This window comes from Phyllobates terribilis, unplaced genomic scaffold (genome assembly GCF_046119375.1).
Source record: "Phyllobates terribilis strain yellow unplaced genomic scaffold, ASM4611937v1 Scaffold_5__5_contigs__length_657084704, whole genome shotgun sequence".
Lineage (NCBI taxonomy): Eukaryota > Metazoa > Chordata > Amphibia > Anura > Dendrobatidae > Phyllobates > Phyllobates terribilis.
In genome coordinates, this window is record NW_027362765.1 from 76,831,391 (window position 1) to 76,844,307 (window position 12,917).

The 12,917-nt window shown below is 44.8% G+C and overlaps 10 non-coding genes across 10 annotated transcripts; all 10 read right to left on the minus strand.

Annotated features, from left to right (window-relative positions):
• Positions 1 to 916: 916 nt before the first annotated feature.
• Positions 917 to 1,107, minus strand: LOC141150085 (U2 spliceosomal RNA). The gene has a single exon (XR_012246355.1). It is a non-coding gene; the product is annotated as a U2 spliceosomal RNA (small nuclear RNA).
• A 1,115-nt stretch (positions 1,108 to 2,222) lies between these two features.
• On the minus strand, positions 2,223 to 2,413 carry LOC141151424 (U2 spliceosomal RNA). The gene has a single exon (XR_012247107.1). It is a non-coding gene; the product is annotated as a U2 spliceosomal RNA (small nuclear RNA).
• A 1,116-nt stretch (positions 2,414 to 3,529) lies between these two features.
• Positions 3,530 to 3,720, minus strand: LOC141151425 (U2 spliceosomal RNA). Its single transcript, XR_012247108.1, has one exon. It is a non-coding gene; the product is annotated as a U2 spliceosomal RNA (small nuclear RNA).
• A 1,118-nt stretch (positions 3,721 to 4,838) lies between these two features.
• On the minus strand, positions 4,839 to 5,029 carry LOC141151426 (U2 spliceosomal RNA). The gene has a single exon (XR_012247109.1). It is a non-coding gene; the product is annotated as a U2 spliceosomal RNA (small nuclear RNA).
• A 1,115-nt stretch (positions 5,030 to 6,144) lies between these two features.
• On the minus strand, positions 6,145 to 6,335 carry LOC141151427 (U2 spliceosomal RNA). Its single transcript, XR_012247110.1, has one exon. It is a non-coding gene; the product is annotated as a U2 spliceosomal RNA (small nuclear RNA).
• Positions 6,336 to 7,450: 1,115 nt separating this feature from the next.
• Positions 7,451 to 7,641, minus strand: LOC141149580 (U2 spliceosomal RNA). Its single transcript, XR_012245872.1, has one exon. It is a non-coding gene; the product is annotated as a U2 spliceosomal RNA (small nuclear RNA).
• A 1,112-nt stretch (positions 7,642 to 8,753) lies between these two features.
• LOC141151428 (U2 spliceosomal RNA) lies at positions 8,754 to 8,944 on the minus strand. Its single transcript, XR_012247111.1, has one exon. It is a non-coding gene; the product is annotated as a U2 spliceosomal RNA (small nuclear RNA).
• Positions 8,945 to 10,059: 1,115 nt separating this feature from the next.
• Positions 10,060 to 10,250, minus strand: LOC141151429 (U2 spliceosomal RNA). Its single transcript, XR_012247112.1, has one exon. It is a non-coding gene; the product is annotated as a U2 spliceosomal RNA (small nuclear RNA).
• Positions 10,251 to 11,362: 1,112 nt separating this feature from the next.
• LOC141151430 (U2 spliceosomal RNA) lies at positions 11,363 to 11,553 on the minus strand. Its single transcript, XR_012247113.1, has one exon. It is a non-coding gene; the product is annotated as a U2 spliceosomal RNA (small nuclear RNA).
• A 1,114-nt stretch (positions 11,554 to 12,667) lies between these two features.
• On the minus strand, positions 12,668 to 12,858 carry LOC141151432 (U2 spliceosomal RNA). Its single transcript, XR_012247115.1, has one exon. It is a non-coding gene; the product is annotated as a U2 spliceosomal RNA (small nuclear RNA).
• Between the last annotated feature and the right edge of the window lie 59 nt (positions 12,859 to 12,917).

Sequence of the window (12,917 nt, forward strand, 5' to 3'; positions counted from 1 at the left end):
CACCCCCTGCTGTTCCCACCCGCCTCAACACCGTTGGAAGGGAGGAGAACCAATTAAGGCGGGGGGTGGGGTGGAACGAGCAGCTGTCTACCCTTAGCAGGAGGGCTCCTGATTACATACCTCTCCTGCTGCTGCTGCTGCTGGCTGTCCAGCAGCAGACTGAAGGTGGCTGCTGCTGTGCACAGGTATATAAAGGCTCAGAGTCTATTATGACACGCGCAGCCAGCGTTCCATTGCCACATTCCATCTACTGCAGGCAGGATACCTGGCTGGCTGAATGTCGCTGAGAAGCTCACAGAGACCGCCATAAGCAACAGTTTAACAGAATGCCACAGACTAATCAACCAAACTTTTTGGGTTGGGTTCTCTTTTATAGTCTGCAGGCATTAAATGAAAGAAGTCAGTGTTCCAGCAGAAGGAGACAACGTTTCAGAAAAGGCATTGTAGCAAAACAAAAAAGAAATTTTAAGCGCAGCAGAGTAACCAGCGCACATACCTGTTAGCTCAGGTGAGTTTAAAAGGCTGCTGTTGATAACAAGGGCATTTGCTAAATAGATGGTGTGTGTGCAACAATATACTGAAAGGTCAATTATATTGTGCAGCTTATCTCACCACTTGTAGTTATTTAGGTGAAAGCTCCAAAATGCTTGCCTAATATGTCTGTTTATCCAAAAGGAAGTAAAAAGGGAGAGCTAGAAAGATAGCATTGCATCACATTACATGGCAATGCAATGCACAGTTGCTGAAGTTGAACCAAAATGAGCTTGTAATCTGGCTTCTGCAACTTTGAACATGAAAAATCCAATGAGGAGAAGAAAAGCAAAGCCAAAGAGTCCATCCCAAAATCCGACAAACAAGCAAAATGAACAAAAAACATTGAATTCAATTCTTTCTGATTTTAGAAACTGCATTAAAGAAGGGGTGCACCGGTCCTGGAGATACTGCAATACCAGGTCAATGCGTGGAGTGGACAGAGCAAGCTCTTTTTCCATCTCCCTGTTCTAAAAATCCATTTAATATATGGTCCCCAGATACGGAACGTATCAGATATTAAACTGATAAGAACAGATACTACACTTGATCTTAGCCAAAAGGCCGAGAAGCGATAACCAGAATTGGTTTCAAACTACGGAGCCACCCAAGGATCCTGAAAAGTCCATTTGTGGAGATGAGCTCCTGGACTCCCGTTAAGAAGACATGTTGTCAACCTCTAGATCCCTTACATGCCTGCACTTTTCGGCTTGCTGCTGCTGCAATCCACGCGTTTTAGATCTGCATAACTCCACCTCTTTAAACACAGCACCTTCACCCCCTGCTGTTCCCACCCGCCTCAACACCGTTGGAAGGGAGGAGAACCAATTAAGGCGGGGGGTGGGGTGGAACGAGCAGCTGTCTACCCTTAGCAGGAGGGCTCCTGATTACATACCTCTCCTGCTGCTGCTGCTGCTGGCTGTCCAGCAGCAGACTGAAGGTGGCTGCTGCTGTGCACAGGTATATAAAGGCTCAGAGCCTATTATGACACGCGCAGCCAGCGTTCCATTGCCACATTCCATCTACTGCAGGCAGGATACCTGGCTGGCTGAATGTCGCTGAGAAGCTCACAGAGACCGCCATAAGCAACAGTTTAACAGAATGCCACAGACTAATCAACCAAACTTTTTGGGTTGGGTTCTCTTTTATAGTCTGCAGGCATTAAATGAAAGAAGTCAGTGTTCCAGCAGAAGGAGACAACGTTTCAGAAAAGGCATTGTAGCAAACCAAAAAAGAAATTTTAAGCGCAGCAGAGTAACCAGCGCACATACCTGTTAGCTCAGGTGAGTTTAAAAGGCTGCTGTTGATAACAAGGGCATTTTCTAAATAGATGGTGTGTGTGCAACAATATACTGAAATGTCAATTATATTGTGCAGCTTATCTCACCACCTGTAGTTATTTAGGTGAAAGCTCCAAAATGCTTGCCTAATATGTCTGTTTATCCAAAAGGAAGTAAAAAGGGAGAGCTAGAAAGATAGCATTGCATCACATTACATGGCAATGCAATGCACAGTTGCTGAAGTTGAACCAAAATGAGCTTGTAATCTGGCTTCTGCAACTTTGAACATGAAAAATCCAATGAGGAGAAGAAAAGCAAAGCCAAAGAATCCATCCCAAAATCCGACAAACAAGCAAAATGAACAAAAAACATTGAATTCAATTCTTTCTGATTTTAGAAACTGCATTAAAGAAGGGGTGCACCGGTCCTGGAGATACTGCAATACCAGGTCAATGCGTGGAGTGGACAGAGCAAGCTCTTTTTCCATCTCCCTGTTCTAAAAATCCATTTAATATATGGTCCCCAGATAGGGGACGTATCAGATATTAAACTGATAAGAACAGATACTACACTTGATCTTAGCCAAAAGGCCGAGAAGCGATAACCAGAATTGGTTTCAAACTACGGAGCCACCCAAGGATCCTGAAAAGTCCATTTGTGGAGATGAGCTCCTGGACTCCCGTTAAGAAGACATGTTGTCAACCTCTAGATCCCTTACATGCCTGCACTTTTCGGCTTGCTGCTGCTGCAATCCACGCGTTTTAGATCTGCATAACTCCACCTCTTTAAACACAGCACCTTCACCCCCTGCTGTTCCCACCCGCCTCAACACCGTTGGAAGGGAGGAGAACCAATTAAGGCGGGGGGTGGGGTGGAACGAGCAGCTGTCTACCCTTAGCAGGAGGGCTCCTGATTACATACCTCTCCTGCTGCTGCTGCTGCTGGCTGTCCAGCAGCAGACTGAAGGTGGCTGCTGCTGTGCACAGGTATATAAAGGCTCAGAGCCTATTATGACACACGCAGCCAGCGTTCCATTGCCACATTCCATCTACTGCAGGCAGGATACCTGGCTGGCTGAATGTCGCTGAGAAGCTCACAGAGACCGCCATAAGCAACAGTTTAACAGAATGCCACAGACTAATCAACCAAACTTTTTTGGGTTGGGTTCTCTTTTATAGTCTGCAGGCATTAAATGAAAGAAGTCAGTGTTCCAGCAGAGGGAGACAACGTTTCAGAAAAGGCATTGTAGCAAACCAAAAAAGAAATTTTAAGCGCAGCAGAGTAACCAGCGCACATACCTGTTAGCTCAGGTGAGTTTAAAAGGCTGCTGTTGATAACAAGGGCATTTGCTAAATAGATGGTGTGTGTGCAACAATATACTGAAAGGTCAATTATATTGTGCAGCTTATCTCACCACCTGTAGTTATTTAGGTGAAAGCTCCAAAATGCTTGCCTAATATGTCTGTTTATCCAAAAGGAAGTAAAAAGGGAGAGCTAGAAAGATAGCATTGCATCACATTACATGGCAATGCAATGCACAGTTGCTGAAGTTGAACCAAAATGAGCTTGTAATCTGGCTTCTGCAACTTTGAACATGAAAAATCCAATGAGGAGAAGAAAAGCAAAGCCAAAGAGTCCATCCCAAAATCCGACAAACAAGCAAAATGAACAAAAAACATTGAATTCAATTCTTTCTGATTTTAGAAACTGCATTAAAGAAGGGGTGCACCGGTCCTGGAGATACTGCAATACCAGGTCAATGCGTGGAGTGGACAGAGCAAGCTCTTTTTCCATCTCCCTGTTCTAAAAATCCATTTAATATATGGTCCCCAGATAGGGGACGTATCAGATATTAAACTGATAAGAACAGATACTACACTTGATCTTAGCCAAAAGGCCGAGAAGCGATAACCAGAATTGGTTTCAAACTACGGAGCCACCCAAGGATCCTGAAAAGTCCATTTGTGGAGATGAGCTCCTGGACTCCCGTAAAGAAGACATGTTGTCAACCTCTAGATCCCTTACATGCCTGCACTTTTCGGCTTGCTGCTGCTGCAATCCACGCGTTTTAGATCTGCATAACTCCACCTCTTTAAACACAGCACCTTCACCCCCTGCTGTTCCCACCCGCCTCAACACCGTTGGAAGGGAGGAGAACCAATTAAGGCGGGGGGTGGGGTGGAACGAGCAGCTGTCTACCCTTAGCAGGAGGGCTCCTGATTACATACCTCTCCTGCTGCTGCTGCTGCTGGCTGTCCAGCAGCAGACTGAAGGTGGCTGCTGCTGTGCACAGGTATATAAAGGCTCAGAGCCTATTATGACACGCGCAGCCAGCGTTCCATTGCCACATTCCATCTACTGCAGGCAGGATACCTGGCTGGCTGAATGTCGCTGAGAAGCTCACAGAGACCGCCATAAGCAACAGTTTAACAGAATGCCACAGACTAATCAACCAAACTTTTTGGGTTGGGTTCTCTTTTATAGTCTGCAGGCATTAAATGAAAGAAGTCAGTGTTCCAGCAGAGGGAGACAACGTTTCAGAAAAGGCATTGTAGCAAACCAAAAAAGAAATTTTAAGCGCAGCAGAGTAACCAGCGCACATACCTGTTAGCTCAGGTGAGTTTAAAAGGCTGCTGTTGATAACAAGGGCATTTGCTAAATAGATGGTGTGTGTGCAACAATATACTGAAAGGTCAATTATATTGTGCAGCTTATCTCACCACCTGTAGTTATTTTTTAGGTGAAAGCTCCAAAATGCTTGCCTAATATGTCTGTTTATCCAAAAGGAAGTAAAAAGGGAGAGCTAGAAAGATAGCATTGCATCACATTACATGGCAATGCAATGCACAGTTGCTGAAGTTGAACCAAAATGAGCTTGTAATCTGGCTTCTGCAACTTTGAACATGAAAAATCCAATGAGGAGAAGAAAAGCAAAGCCAAAGAGTCCATCCCAAAATCCGACAAACAAGCAAAATGAACAAAAAACATTGAATTCAATTCTTTCTGATTTTAGAAACTGCATTAAAGAAGGGGTGCACCGGTCCTGGAGATACTGCAATACCAGGTCAATGCGTGGAGTGGACAGAGCAAGCTCTTTTTCCATCTCCCTGTTCTAAAAATCCATTTAATATATGGTCCCCAGATAGGGGACGTATCAGATATTAAACTGATAAGAACAGATACTACACTTGATCTTAGCCAAAAGGCCGAGAAGCGATAACCAGAATTGGTTTCAAACTACGGAGCCACCCAAGGATCCTGAAAAGTCCATTTGTGGAGATGAGCTCCTGGACTCCCGTTAAGAAGACATGTTGTCAACCTCTAGATCCCTTACATGCCTGCACTTTTCGGCTTGCTGCTGCTGCAATCCACGCGTTTTAGATCTGCATAACTCCACCTCTTTAAACACAGCACCTTCACCCCCTGCTGTTCCCACCCGCCTCAACACCGTTGGAAGGGAGGAGAACCAATTAAGGCGGGGGGTGGGGTGGAATGAGCAGCTGTCTACCCTTAGCAGGAGGGCTCCTGATTACATACCTCTCCTGCTGCTGCTGCTGCTGGCTGTCCAGCAGCAGACTGAAGGTGGCTGCTGCTGTGCACAGGTATATAAAGGCTCAGAGCCTATTATGACACGCGCAGCCAGCGTTCCATTGCCACATTCCATCTACTGCAGGCAGGATACCTGGCTGGCTGAATGTCGCTGAGAAGCTCACAGAGACCGCCATAAGCAACAGTTTAACAGAATGCCACAGACTAATCAACCAAACTTTTTGGGTTGGGTTCTCTTTTATAGTCTGCAGGCATTAAATGAAAGAAGTCAGTGTTCCAGCAGAAGGAGACAACGTTTCAGAAAAGGCATTGTAGCAAACCAAAAAAGAAATTTTAAGCGCAGCAGAGTAACCAGCGCACATACCTGTTAGCTCAGGTGAGTTTAAAAGGCTGCTGTTGATAACAAGGGCATTTGCTAAATAGATGGTGTGTGTGCAACAATATACTGAAAGGTCAATTATATTGTGCAGCTTATCTCACCACCTGTAGTTATTTAGGTGAAAGCTCCAAAATGCTTGCCTAATATGTCTGTTTATCCAAAAGGAAGTAAAAAGGGAGAGCTAGAAAGATAGCATTGCATCACATTACATGGCAATGCAATGCACAGTTGCTGAAGTTGAACCAAAATGAGCTTGTAATCTGGCTTCTGCAACTTTGAACATGAAAAATCCAATGAGGAGAAGAAAAGCAAAGCCAAAGAGTCCATCCCAAAATCCGACAAACAAGCAAAAGGAACAAAAAACATTGAATTCAATTCTTTCTGATTTTAGAAACTGCATTAAAGAAGGGGTGCACCGGTCCTGGAGATACTGCAATACCAGGTCAATGCGTGGAGTGGACAGAGCAAGCTCTTTTTCCATCTCCCTGTTCTAAAAATCCATTTAATATATGGTCCCCAGATAGGGGACGTATCAGATATTAAACTGATAAGAACAGATACTACACTTGATCTTAGCCAAAAGGCCGAGAAGCGATAACCAGAATTGGTTTCAAACTACGGAGCCACCCAAGGATCCTGAAAAGTCCATTTGTGGAGATAAGCTCATGGACTCCCGTTAAGAAGACATGTTGTCAACCTCTAGATCCCTTACATGCCTGCACTTTTCGGCTTGCTGCTGCTGCAATCCACGCGTTTTAGATCTGCATAACTCCACCTCTTTAAACACAGCACCTTCACCCCCTGCTGTTCCCACCCGCCTCAACACCGTTGGAAGGGAGGAGAACCAATTAAGGCGGGGGGTGGGGTGGAACGAGCAGCTGTCTACCCTTAGCAGGAGGGCTCCTGATTACATACCTCTCCTGCTGCTGCTGCTGCTGGCTGTCCAGCAGCAGACTGAAGGTGGCTGCTGCTGTGCACAGGTATATAAAGGCTCAGAGCCTATTAAGACACGCGCAGCCAGCGTTCCATTGCCACATTCCATCTACTGCAGGCAGGATACCTGGCTGGCTGAATGTCGCTGAGAAGCTCACAGAGACCGCCATAAGCAACAGTTTAACAGAATGCCACAGACTAATCAACCAAACTTTTTGGGTTGGGTTCTCTTTTATAGTCTGCAGGCATTAAATGAAAGAAGTCAGTGTTCCAGCAGAAGGAGACAACGTTTCAGAAAAGGCATTGTAGCAAACCAAAAAAGAAATTTTAAGCGCAGCAGAGTAACCAGCGCACATACCTGTTAGCTCAGGTGAGTTTAAAAGGCTGCTGTTGATAACAAGGGCATTTGCTAAATAGATGGTGTGTGTGCAACAATATACTGAAAGGTCAATTATATTGTGCAGCTTATCTCACCACCTGTAGTTATTTAGGTGAAAGCTCCAAAATGCTTGCCTAATATGTCTGTTTATCCAAAAGGAAGTAAAAAGGGAGAGCTAGAAAGATAGCATTGCATCACATTACATGGCAATGCAATGCACAGTTGCTGAAGTTGAACCAAAATGAGCTTGTAATCTGGCTTCTGCAACTTTGAACATGAAAAATCCAATGAGGAGAAGAAAAGCAAAGCCAAAGAGTCCATCCCAAAATCCGACAAACAAGCAAAATGAACAAAAAACATTGAATTCAATTCTTTCTGATTTTAGAAACTGCATTAAAGAAGGGGTGCACCGGTCCTGGAGATACTGCAATACCAGGTCAATGCGTGGAATGGACAGAGCAAGCTCTTTTTCCATCTCCCTGTTCTAAAAATCCATTTAATATATGGTCCCCAGATAGGGGACGTATCAGATATTAAACTGATAAGAACAGATACTACACTTGATCTTAGCCAAAAGGCCGAGAAGCGATAACCAGAATTGGTTTCAAACTACGGAGCCACCCAAGGATCCTGAAAAGTCCATTTGTGGAGATGAGCTCCTGGACTCCCGTTAAGAAGACATGTTGTCAACCTCTAGATCCCTTACATGCCTGCACTTTTCGGCTTGCTGCTGCTGCAATCCACGCGTTTTAGATCTGCATAACTCCACCTCTTTAAACACAGCACCTTCACCCCCTGCTGTTCCCACCCGCCTCAACACCGTTGGAAGGGAGGAGAACCAATTAAGGCGGGGGGTGGGGTGGAACGAGCAGCTGTCTACCCTTAGCAGGAGGGCTCCTGATTACATACCTCTCCTGCTGCTGCTGCTGGCTGTCCAGCAGCAGACTGAAGGTGGCTGCTGCTGTGCACAGGTATATAAAGGCTCAGAGCCTATTATGACACGCGCAGCCAGCGTTCCATTGCCACATTCCATCTACTGCAGGCAGGATACCTGGCTGGCTGAATGTCGCTGAGAAGCTCACAGAGACCGCCATAAGCAACAGTTTAACAGAATGCCACAGACTAATCAACCAAACTTTTTGGGTTGGGTTCTCTTTTATAGTCTGCAGGCATTAAATGAAAGAAGTCAGTGTTCCAGCAGAAGGAGACAACGTTTCAGAAAAGGCATTGTAGCAAACCAAAAAAGAAATTTTAAGCGCAGCAGAGTAACCAGCGCACATACCTGTTAGCTCAGGTGAGTTTAAAAGGCTGCTGTTGATAACAAGGGCATTTGCTAAATAGATGGTGTGTGTGCAACAATATACTGAAAGGTCAATTATATTGTGCAGCTTATCTCACCACCTGTAGTTATTTAGGTGAAAGCTCCAAAATGCTTGCCTAATATGTCTGTTTATCCAAAAGGAAGTAAAAAGGGAGAGCTAGAAAGATAGCATTGCATCACATTACATGGCAATGCAATGCACAGTTGCTGAAGTTGAACCAAAATGAGCTTGTAATCTGGCTTCTGCAACTTTGAACATGAAAAATCCAATGAGGAGAAGAAAAGCAAAGCCAAAGAGTCCATCCCAAAATCCGACAAACAAGCAAAATGAACAAAAAACATTGAATTCAATTCTTTCTGATTTTAGAAACTGCATTAAAGAAGGGGTGCACCGGTCCTGGAGATACTGCAATACCAGGTCAATGCGTGGAGTGGACAGAGCAAGCTCTTTTTCCATCTCCCTGTTCTAAAAATCCATTTAATATATGGTCCCCAGATAGGGGACGTATCAGATATTAAACTGATAAGAACAGATACTACACTTGATCTTAGCCAAAAGGCCGAGAAGCGATAACCAGAATTGGTTTCAAACTACGGAGCCACCCAAGGATCCTGAAAAGTCCATTTGTGGAGATAAGCTCCTGGACTCCCGTTAAGAAGACATGTTGTCAACCTCTAGATCCCTTACATGCCTGCACTTTTCGGCTTGCTGCTGCTGCAATCCACGCGTTTTAGATCTGCATAACTCCACCTCTTTAAACACAGCACCTTCACCCCCTGCTGTTCCCACCCGCCTCAACACCGTTGGAAGGGAGGAGAACCAATTAAGGCGGGGGGTGGGGTGGAACGAGCAGCTGTCTACCCTTAGCAGGAGGGCTCCTGATTACATACCTCTCCTGCTGCTGCTGCTGCTGGCTGTCCAGCAGCAGACTGAAGGTGGCTGCTGCTGTGCACAGGTATATAAAGGCTCAGAGCCTATTATGACACGCGCAGCCAGCGTTCCATTGCCACATTCCATCTACTGCAGGCAGGATACCTGGCTGGCTGAATGTCGCTGAGAAGCTCACAGAGACCGCCATAAGCAACAGTTTAACAGAATGCCACAGACTAATCAACCAAACTTTTTGGGTTGGGTTCTCTTTTATAGTCTGCAGGCATTAAATGAAAGAAGTCAGTGTTCCAGCAGAAGGAGACAACGTTTCAGAAAAGGCATTGTAGCAAACCAAAAAAGAAATTTTAAGCGCAGCAGAGTAACCAGCGCACATACCTGTTAGCTCAGGTGAGTTTAAAAGGCTGCTGTTGATAACAAGGGCATTTGCTAAATAGATGGTGTGTGTGCAACAATATACTGAAAGGTCAATTATATTGTGCAGCTTATCTCACCACCTGTAGTTATTTAGGTGAAAGCTCCAAAATGCTTGCCTAATATGTCTGTTTATCCAAAAGGAAGTAAAAAGGGAGAGCTAGAAAGATAGCATTGCATCACATTACATGGCAATGCAATGCACAGTTGCTGAAGTTGAACCAAAATGAGCTTGTAATCTGGCTTCTGCAACTTTGAACATGAAAAATCCAATGAGGAGAAGAAAAGCAAAGCCAAAGAGTCCATCCCAAAATCCGACAAACAAGCAAAATGAACAAAAAACATTGAATTCAATTCTTTCTGATTTTAGAAACTGCATTAAAGAAGGGGTGCACCGGTCCTGGAGATACTGCAATACCAGGTCAATGCGTGGAGTGGACAGAGCAAGCTCTTTTTCCATCTCCCTGTTCTAAAAATCCATTTAATATATGGTCCCCAGATAGGGGACGTATCAGATATTAAACTGATAAGAACAGATACTACACTTGATCTTAGCCAAAAGGCCGAGAAGCGATAACCAGAATTGGTTTCAAACTACGGAGCCACCCAAGGATCCTGAAAAGTCCATTTGTGGAGATGAGCTCCTGGACTCCCGTTAAGAAGACATGTTGTCAACCTCTAGATCCCTTACATGCCTGCACTTTTCGGCTTGCTGCTGCTGCAATCCACGCGTTTTAGATCTGCATAACTCCACCTCTTTAAACACAGCACCTTCACCCCCTGCTGTTCCCACCCGCCTCAACACCGTTGGAAGGGAGGAGAACCAATTAAGGCGGGGGGTGGGGTGGAACGAGCAGCTGTCTACCCTTAGCAGGAGGGCTCCTGATTACATACCTCTCCTGCTGCTGCTGCTGGCTGTCCAGCAGCAGACTGAAGGTGGCTGCTGCTGTGCACAGGTATATAAAGGCTCAGAGCCTATTATGACACGCGCAGCCAGCGTTCCATTGCCACATTCCATCTACTGCAGGCAGGATACCTGGCTGGCTGAATGTCGCTGAGAAGCTCACAGAGACCGCCATAAGCAACAGTTTAACAGAATGCCACAGACTAATCAACCAAACTTTTTGGGTTGGGTTCTCTTTTATAGTCTGCAGGCATTAAATGAAAGAAGTCAGTGTTCCAGCAGAAGGAGACAACGTTTCAGAAAAGGCATTGTAGCAAACCAAAAAAGAAATTTTAAGCGCAGCAGAGTAACCAGCGCACATACCTGTTAGCTCAGGTGAGTTTAAAAGGCTGCTGTTGATAACAAGGGCATTTGCTAAATAGATGGTGTGTGTGCAACAATATACTGAAAGGTCAATTATATTGTGCAGCTTATCTCACCACCTGTAGTTATTTAGGTGAAAGCTCCAAAATGCTTGCCTAATATGTCTGTTTATCCAAAAGGAAGTAAAAAGGGAGAGCTAGAAAGATAGCATTGCATCACATTACATGGCAATGCAATGCACAGTTGCTGAAGTTGAACCAAAATGAGCTTGTAATCTGGCTTCTGCAACTTTGAACATGAAAAATCCAATGAGGAGAAGAAAAGCAAAGCCAAAGAGTCCATCCCAAAATCCGACAAACAAGCAAAATGAACAAAAAACTTTGAATTCAATTCTTTCTGATTTTAGAAACTGCATTAAAGAAGGGGTGCACCGGTCCTGGAGATACTGCAATACCAGGTCAATGCGTGGAGTGGACAGAGCAAGCTCTTTTTCCATCTCCCTGTTCTAAAAATCCATTTAATATATGGTCCCCAGATAGGGGACGTATCAGATATTAAACTGATAAGAACAGATACTACACTTGATCTTAGCCAAAAGGCCGAGAAGCGATAACCAGAATTGGTTTCAAACTACGGAGCCACCCAAGGATCCTGAAAAGTCCATTTGTGGAGATGAGCTCCTGGACTCCCGTTAAGAAGACATGTTGTCAACCTCTAGATCCCTTACATGCCTGCACTTTTCGGCTTGCTGCTGCTGCAATCCACGCGTTTTAGATCTGCATAACTCCACCTCTTTAAACACAGCACCTTCACCCCCTGCTGTTCCCACCCGCCTCAACACCGTTGGAAGGGAGGAGAACCAATTAAGGCGGGGGGAGGGGTGGAACGAGCAGCTGTCTACCCTTAGCAGGAGGGCTCCTGATTACATACCTCTCCTGCTGCTGATGCTGCTGGCTGTCCAGCAGCAGACTGAAGGTGGCTGCTGCTGTGCACAGGTATATAAGGCTCAGAGCCTATTATGACACGCGCAGCCAGCGTTCCATTGCCACATTCCATCTACTGCAGGCAGGATACCTGGCTGGCTGAATGTCGCTGAGAAGCTCACAGAGACCGCCATAAGCAACAGTTTAACAGAATGCCACAGACTAATCAACCAAACTTTTTGGGTTGGGTTCTCTTTTATAGTCTGCAGGCATTAAATGAAAGAAGTCAGTGTTCCAGCAGAAGGAGACAACGTTTCAGAAAAGGCATTGTAGCAAACCAAAAAAGAAATTTTAAGCGCAGCAGAGTAACCAGCGCACATACCTGTTAGCTCAGGTGAGTTTAAAAGGCTGCTGTTGATAACAAGGGCATTTGCTAAATAGATGGTGTGTGTGCAACAATATACTGAAAGGTCAATTATATTGTGAAGCTTATCTCACCACCTGTAGTTATTTAGGTGAAAGCTCCAAAATGCTTGCCTAATATGTCTGTTTATCCAAAAGGAAGTAAAAAGGGAGAGCTAGAAAGATAGCATTGCATCACATTACATGGCAATGCAATGCACAGTTGCTGAAGTTGAACCAAAATGAGCTTGTAATCTGGCTTCTGCAACTTTGAACATGAAAAATCCAATGAGGAGAAGAAAAGCAAAGCCAAAGAGTCCATCCCAAAATCCGACAAACAAGCAAAATGAACAAAAAACATTGAATTCAATTCTTTCTGATTTTAGAAACTGCATTAAAGAAGGGGTGCACCGGTCCTGGAGATACTGCAATACCAGGTCAATGCGTGGAGTGGACAGAGCAAGCTCTTTTTCCATCTCCCTGTTCTAAAAATCCATTTAATATATGGTCCCCAGATAGGGGACGTATCAGATATTAAACTGATAAGAACAGATACTACACTTGATCTTAGCCAAAAGGCCGAGAAGCGATAACCAGAATTGGTTTCAAACTACGGAGCCACCCAAGGATCCTGAAAAGTCCATTTGTGG